Below are 7,558 nucleotides of genomic sequence, written 5' to 3'. Positions count from 1 at the left end.
GCAGGCCTGAGGACCGAGACCTGGGGAACCCTACAGCTCACATTTCTCCAGGTCAAAAACGACCCATCTACCACCACTCTCTGGGTGCGGCCCTTCAGCCAATTTGCGACTCATCTGACTGTGTAGGCATCGACGCCACAGTTGCTTAATTTTTTGATGAGAATGGGGAGAGAGACAATGTCGAAGGCCTTCCTAAAGTCCAGAAAGACTACGTCCACCGCAACACTTGTGTCCAAGGATTCTGTGACCTGGTTGCAGAAGGCCACCAGGTTGGTCTGACAGGACCTGCCTCTAATGAATCCATGTTGGTTGCCCCATAATGTCTCCTGCTGGTCCCTGACAGATGTGCTCCTGGATAATTTTCTCAAAGATCTTCTGTAGGACTGAGGTAAGACTAATGGGCCAATAGTTTCCTGGGTCCTCCTTCCTCCCTTTTTTGAAAATGGGGACCACATTGGCCCTTTTCCAATCCACTGGCACCTTGCCAGAGCACCACAAGTGCTTGTAGAGCTGTGCCTGGGGTCCTGTGATGTCCTCTGCCAATTCCCTCAGCACCCTTGGGTGGAGATCATCAGTACCTGCTGATTTGAAGATGTCCAGTTCCACCAGAAGCTCCCTGACCAGGTCCTCTCTGACCCTGGGCCTGGCTGTGCCTCTCCTGAGTTCATCCGGGATTCCGGGTGGGGGGGATGTCCAGGTCCCTGCTCAGCAATATGGAGGCAAAGAATTTGTTAAAGAGGTCAGCTTTATCATCTGGTGCAACCACCAGATTGCAAAGCATGTCCTGCAGGGGCCCCACGTGACCCGGTGCTTTCTTTTTACTCCCTATGTATTTAAAAAAAGGACTTCTTGTTATCTTTGATCCAGGTCGCTAGTCCCAGTTCTGTGTTTGCCTTAGCCTTCCTAACAGCCCCCCCTGCAGTCTCGAGCAATGGAGATATAGACTTCCTCCTTTTGACTCGCATTGGGATTGTCACCCTTTGGGCTCAGAGGATCGTCTTCTTAAGGAACAACCACTCATCTTGGACTCCCAACTCCCTTCTCCTCCAGGACCTCAGTGCCTCCCCAACTAATCTCCTTAATTCATTGAAATCGGCCCTCCTGAAGTCCAGGGCTGCTGCCTTGCTGCAGGCCTTTGACATCCTGCACTGGACGGTGAATTCCAGTAGGCGATGATCGCTATCGCCCAGGTGGTTGAGAACCTGCAGCCCCCTCACCAGGTCATCGCCTGTGGCCAGGACCAGGTCCAGCAAGGCATTCCCCATGGTGGGACTGCACCTCCTGGGTTAGGTGGAGGTCCTGTATCTCAACTAGGAACCTACATGAGTGGTCAGACCTACCTGACTGTTCCTCCCAGCAGATGTCTGGGTAGTTTAGGTCACCCATGATTACCATGTCCCTTGACTTAACTGCCTCTGCGAGCTGACCTGAGAATTCCAGGTCCAGCTCTTCCCCCTGGTTGCATGGTCTGTAGTAGAGACCCACCGTTAAGTCCCTTTCCCCCTGCCTCCCTTGTATTCTAACCCAGAGCACTTCAGTCAGCCCCTCCTCTGACCCCATGCTGTTTGTTGAGGATGTGTATTGCTCTTTGACATAGAGCGCCACACCACCACCTTTCCTCCCCATTCTGTCCCACCTGTATAGTCTGTAGCCCTTGATGTTTACCGCCCAGTAATGGGTTGAATCCCACCACATTTCAGTGAGCCCCACTATGTCCAGGTTTGTGTTAGCTAGCAGGAGGGCGAATTCCTCCTGCTTGTTCCCCATACTACGTGCATTAGTGTAGAGGCATTTAAGACCTCCTGTGGGTGTATGCTCTGCCCCCTGAACCCAGGACTACCTGGACCCCTGCCACTTACCTGGGTACTTTTTGTGCTTGTCACCTGTCGTGGCTGGGAAGCATCGTCATTTCCTGCTGTGGCCCCATCCCCCAGCAAAGCTAGTTTAAAGCACACCGTGGGAGATCAGCCAATCTGGAAGATAAGAGATGCTTGCCTTTAGGAGAGAGGTGAAACCCATCCCACCCGAGCATGCCCCCTTTGTGAAAAAGTGGGGCATTGTCAAGGAACCCGAGACCTGCCTGGTGGCACCAACTCCAAAGCCACTGGTTGACCACTCCGAAGCAGGCCTCATGGCGCTGACTGCGTCTACTTACCAGGAGAATGGAGGAGAATACCACCTATGCCCCCGTCTCCTTGAGCTTGGTTCCCAGGGCCTCATAGTCCTTCATGATGTGATCTGGAGTGCTCCCCGCTACGTCATTCGTTCCCACATGGGTTAGGACCATGGGGTACTGGTCTGAAGGTCAAATGAGTTTTGGGATCATGCCTGTAATGTCCTGGATCCAAGCCCCAGGTAGACAGCAGACCTCACACACCATGGGGTCAGATCAGCAGATAGGGCCCTCCATTCCCCTCTGGATGGAGTCTCCGATGACAAGTACTCAGCATTTCTTTCTCTTGGTGTTCCACCCCTGTTCAAACTGTGCCACATGTAGAGTGGCACCGTCCACTCTGGAGGCATCTCCTTCTACCTTCTCCTCCAAGGCTGCCAGGGCCTTGAATATGTTCCCCAGTTGTACCTGGGGAGCCGCCTCCATGCTAGTCCGAGGAGCCCTGGTTTGGTGGTCACCTTCTATTCTTTGGCTGTCTCTCTCTCGCGGGAGGTCTGTCGGTTGGAAGAGTGATCCTGCAGAGAATGGAAATGTGTGTCAATCTCATCCTCCACAGCCCTGATTCCTGTTAGGCTGCTCACCTCGGCCTGGAGCTCCCTTACCTGCTCCTCCAGGGTCCGAAGTCGGGCACAAGAGGAACAGTCAAGGGAGCCTCCAGACCCCACTCCTACCTGTGGCCTCCAGGTCCCCGCCAGGCAGCCCCCACAGACGGGGAGCTGCCTGGCCTCCGTCTGGGTGGAGGTCTCAGAGGAGCCCAGGGTAGGTGGCACCATCAGCGCGGGGTTCCCAGTGGCTGCCCTCCTGGTCCTTACCCCTGGGTCGCGGTCCCCAGAAGCTGCTCCCCGTGTTCTTACCATGTCCATGTCCGTGGAGCTGTGAATCTTCCTCTCTCTCTTGCTGCAGACTCCTTCCTGGCTCATGCTGCACACCTTCCTAGCACAAACGCCAGCGCGCTCTTTCAGAGCACGCCTTTTGCACGCTCTGTTCACGTGCACAGCTCCTTGCCGGCTCAGCTAAAAGGGATCCAGGGAGCTTCCCCTCCAGATCTGCCTCAGAAAGAGGGTTGTCACCTCAAATGTATAAAACTTTCCACATGTCCATCATCTTAGACCCCCCTGGCAAAAATAAAAATTGGCACTTATTCTCCTATCTCTTGCTTCACCCCACACCTTGATCCCTGCTGCCTGTCCCACCACCACTTTGCCCACTCCACTGCTTGCTCCCCTGATGGCTGCCCTCCCTTGTGCCTGGTACTCCTGGCATCTTCCTCCCCTTGGTGTCTGCCACCTACCATACCTGTGACCACCCCCCTCAGTACTGACTTGGCTCTACCTCCTTCTTCCTGCTCTGCCACCACCATTTACTCTCCATTGTGGCTCCAGTTCTGCTCCAGGCTGGGCCACAGAGCACATGATGACTCTGGTCCCTGCCTGGTAATGCAAGAGTGGTTGCAGCAGCTTAGAGGGAAAACCTCATCTTGGTTTGGAGTAAATATAGTGCTCAGAAAGAAATCTCTCAAAATGACAGATGGTGGAGATGTCCTTTATGTATGAAAATGGCACAAACTGAGTTTGAACTCTGTACAGGAACAGTTTTGCTCACACTCCTTGTTTTAGCATTAGCTACATTTGTTACTATGGTTTTCCTTAGCAAAGATACAAACAGAATAGCACAGCTGGCATCTGCCAAGAAAAATGTGTAGATTCGTAAGTTCCTTAGTAAAAGGCAGCTGTACGGTAACTTTGGCAGAGCACCAGAAAAGAAGCAAATTGCCAAGGCAGTAGATTAAGTGTCACATGCCCTCAAGGTTCAATTCCATTTTCTAAAGAAAATGGTTTGAATATACCATAGAGCACAATGTGGCTGATAGCAAACTGACTTCTCTCCAGTAGGGCTTAGGAACTCCTTGAAGGGCTGTCAAGCTTTTTTGAGGAGGCCACTTACTAAACTGAGAAGGAAATTGTAAAGATTTATGATCATCAACTGCTCACAACAGGTACACTGAAAAATAAGGGTAGGGGGAAGCATGCATTCAATTACTTTTTGTCAACCATTTATATCTTTCTGGGCATGTCTACACGTGCCACTATGGCACTATTGTTACTGCGCTATCATTTAGCATTTACTGCACTATCATTTATCCTTTTCAAAGTACTAAAAGACAGTTCTGTGACAGCTGGTATTGCACCATGTGCACTGTGCATGGTTGTTTTTAGGCATTACATCACCTTAGTGACATGCTATAACAGGGGAGCATATCACTATGGCATTATAGCTGCGGTGTCATGGGTTTTGCCCATGGATGCTATGTCACTGTGGTGCATTGCTACAGCAACATAGCATCACGTGTAGCAGTCTTTGAGAAGCTGATGAAGACAATTAACTGCCCGTGACTCTGCTTTGAAAACTATGCATTTTCTTTTGATACTCTCTTCAGTCCTTGGGCTCCTATATATTTGCTGAATAATTAAGGCAACTAAATTTTTTAGAGTACAGGTGTCAAACTTGTGGTGCCAAATGACTATCATGGGGCAGGGATCCTGGAGCAGCTGGAGTGGGTGCTACATGTGGCTCAGTCTGGTCAGAGTAGCAGCCGTGTTGAATGTGTCATCTGCCCTGGCAGCTCTGGACTGCACTGGACACAGTGCCTGCTGCAGCCAGTCCAGAACTACACTGCTTGTGGCACCTGCCAGTTCTGCATGCAGCATGGGTCCAAGAACAGATGGAGTGAACGGCATGTGCAGCATGTATCTCAGAGCAGGCATTGTGTGTGGCACCGTGCAGCTGGGGTGGCTATTGTTGGCTTAGAAATGGTATTTAGAGGTTTGTTTTTGGAAATTGGCTTATAGGTATATGTATATGCATTAGAATGGTTCAGGATGGGAAGCGGGGGTTAATTGATTTCTAAGAGTCTGGGTCATACAGTTTTACACAGCATTGGAAGCAGACAGGCTGTCTAACACAACAACGCCAACAAGGACACACAGTCTGGAAAACAGTCTGGGAAAGAGGGGGACATGTATTTCACTGTCCATAACATGAGATAAGGTAGCACCAGCTAACAAGGCCCCAGAGCAGGCCAGAGTCCCAGTTTTGTGGGAACAGACCAAATTAGGAGAAGGCCCGGAAAGACCAAATTAGTATGTGTGCACATAACGGGCTTGGAGTGTGTGAAAACAGAGGACATGGACTTTTGACCACATGGAGGGAAGAACCAGTGATAGCCATGGATGAAGAGTCATCAGGAAGGAAGGAGAATGCAAAAGAGAGACTGGAGAGTAACAAAGGGCCCCTCCCTATCCCACCTGGGTTCCTTCATGTCCCTTCTCCCCGGTCCCACCTGGGTCCTTCTTCTCCACATCCCTGTCCCCCGGGAAGGGTCCCCAAGGCCACTATGGAGAGAGGGTACACCACCAATCTGTCTCATCCACCCCACTGGAGGAGGAGTGTAGGCCTCTGCGTCCTACCTCCAGAGTGCTCACATGCTGCCATCTGATGCCTAAGAGATCCTGGCCAGATGTGCTTTGATTCTGATGACAGCCCTAGGATTTGGTAGATATATAGAACTGCTTGATTGTTTGTGTTGCTTCTTTTCAGTTATCACTGGGTATCAGTACATTTGCCTATTAGTGAGTAGAAAGGTCATGGTCAGTCTGAGGGTGGGTGGGTCTTTCCCCCTCCTGGTGGGTCCCTCCCCGGAACATGGCATCTGGGTCCAAAATCCAGAGCCAACAGCCATTACGTGCAGTGTGACTATCATTCTGGTCAGACTGCCTCATACGCAGTGCCCATTCTGATCGCAGTCTGGTCTGGTCTGGAGAAGCTGCAGAAGCATTTCCTCACTGCTCAACTCCTCCTGGTCCCTCGGAGGAGTCAAGTGTACAGGCATTCATTCTCCCAGGAGAACTTCTCCTGGGAGCAAATTCTGTTGTGTCAGAGATTGGTTATTTTTCTTCCAGGACTGCCATTTTTGTTCCAGGAGAAATTGCATAAATGCCTGCACACTTGTGGGTTTTCCAGGGAAAGGAGCAATTATCCCTGTAGAAACATAACACCCATACATCAGCAAATGCAGCCAGCAAATATCTGTGAAACCCAAAGAGACAATATGTCCCATTCCTGTTTAATGCTGATCTATGTAGAGGATGACAGCTTACTGCTATCATTAATTACCATATTAGCTTAATGTTTCAGAGATCTGTGTAATGGATTTTTAACTCTCATGTGATGACACATGTAGGGACCAATAAGATGTCACACGATGAAATTTCTGTTGTTCAATTTGCAAAGCCTAGGGCTGTGGTTCTCAACCTTTTTAAATTAAAGGCAGCCCTTGGAGAATCTCAGCTCTTAGCTTTTACTCATTACTTGACTACAGAAAAATAATAGAGCAGTTCTTCTACTGCAAAGCACTCAGGAAGACCACAACATGTCAAAATATTTTTGACAGTATGGATTCCTGTTTGAAATCTCTGGATTTATTTTGTGCATCACGTGCAGATGTTATACCTAACTGTACTAATATTCGGTAACACTTTTAATAATATGCCACTACACTCTGGTTGAGAACCAATAGCATAAGGAATTGTACATGCATGTACACACATATATACAAACTTCATTAAAAGAAAACTGAGGCTGCAAAGTCAAGCAGTCAAAGGTTAGGAAATGTCAGAATCAAGGCAATTGAACCTTAAGTCAAAACTGTCTATTTCGTGTAACGAATGTAGAAAAAATAGTGTGTGGATCATGCAATTAACAATAATGTCATAATCCATATGCAGAAGGGACCTGGACTACAGCTGTACAGGCCAACTTTATAACATTATTTAATAGAGTTTCATATTCTTTTAGATATACTTCACACACGAGACAATAAATTAGTTTACTTCTCTATGGATAAATCTACACTGTAGTTACATAGAGAATGACTGTGTCTTGGACGGCCAGGGCCGACTCGAGTTACACTTGTACGTCAGGGCGGGCTGGTGAATGGAGAGGCAGACACAACTTATATGGTTGATGTTTCCTCCGGAGGCCGATAATAAACCTGGTCGCTCCCCATTATGCATCCGAACTCCCCGAGGGATAGCTTTGTTCTCCATTCTTTTATTACGGCTTCTTCTCTTTTTACGGAGAAGTAACCATCAATATTTCTTTGATCCCCTTCTACCACCTGGTGGTAAGCGATACGCGCCCATAGATCATTTGCATTCTCTATGTGGCGTGTCCTGGTGCGCCAGGGGCAGCACCCGATCAGATTCATCTCCATCACCGTGCCCTTAAATCCCATCCTCGTCGCCATGTCTCAGACGGCCGGGGCCGACTCGAGTTACGCTCGTACGTCAGGGCGGGCTGGTGAATGGAGAGGCAGACACAACTTAT

The sequence above is a fragment of the Alligator sinensis genome, unplaced genomic scaffold (assembly GCF_000455745.1).
Source record: "Alligator sinensis unplaced genomic scaffold, ASM45574v1 scaffold340_1, whole genome shotgun sequence".
Taxonomy (NCBI): domain Eukaryota; kingdom Metazoa; phylum Chordata; order Crocodylia; family Alligatoridae; genus Alligator; species Alligator sinensis.
Note: the sequence above shows the minus strand (reverse complement) of the source record.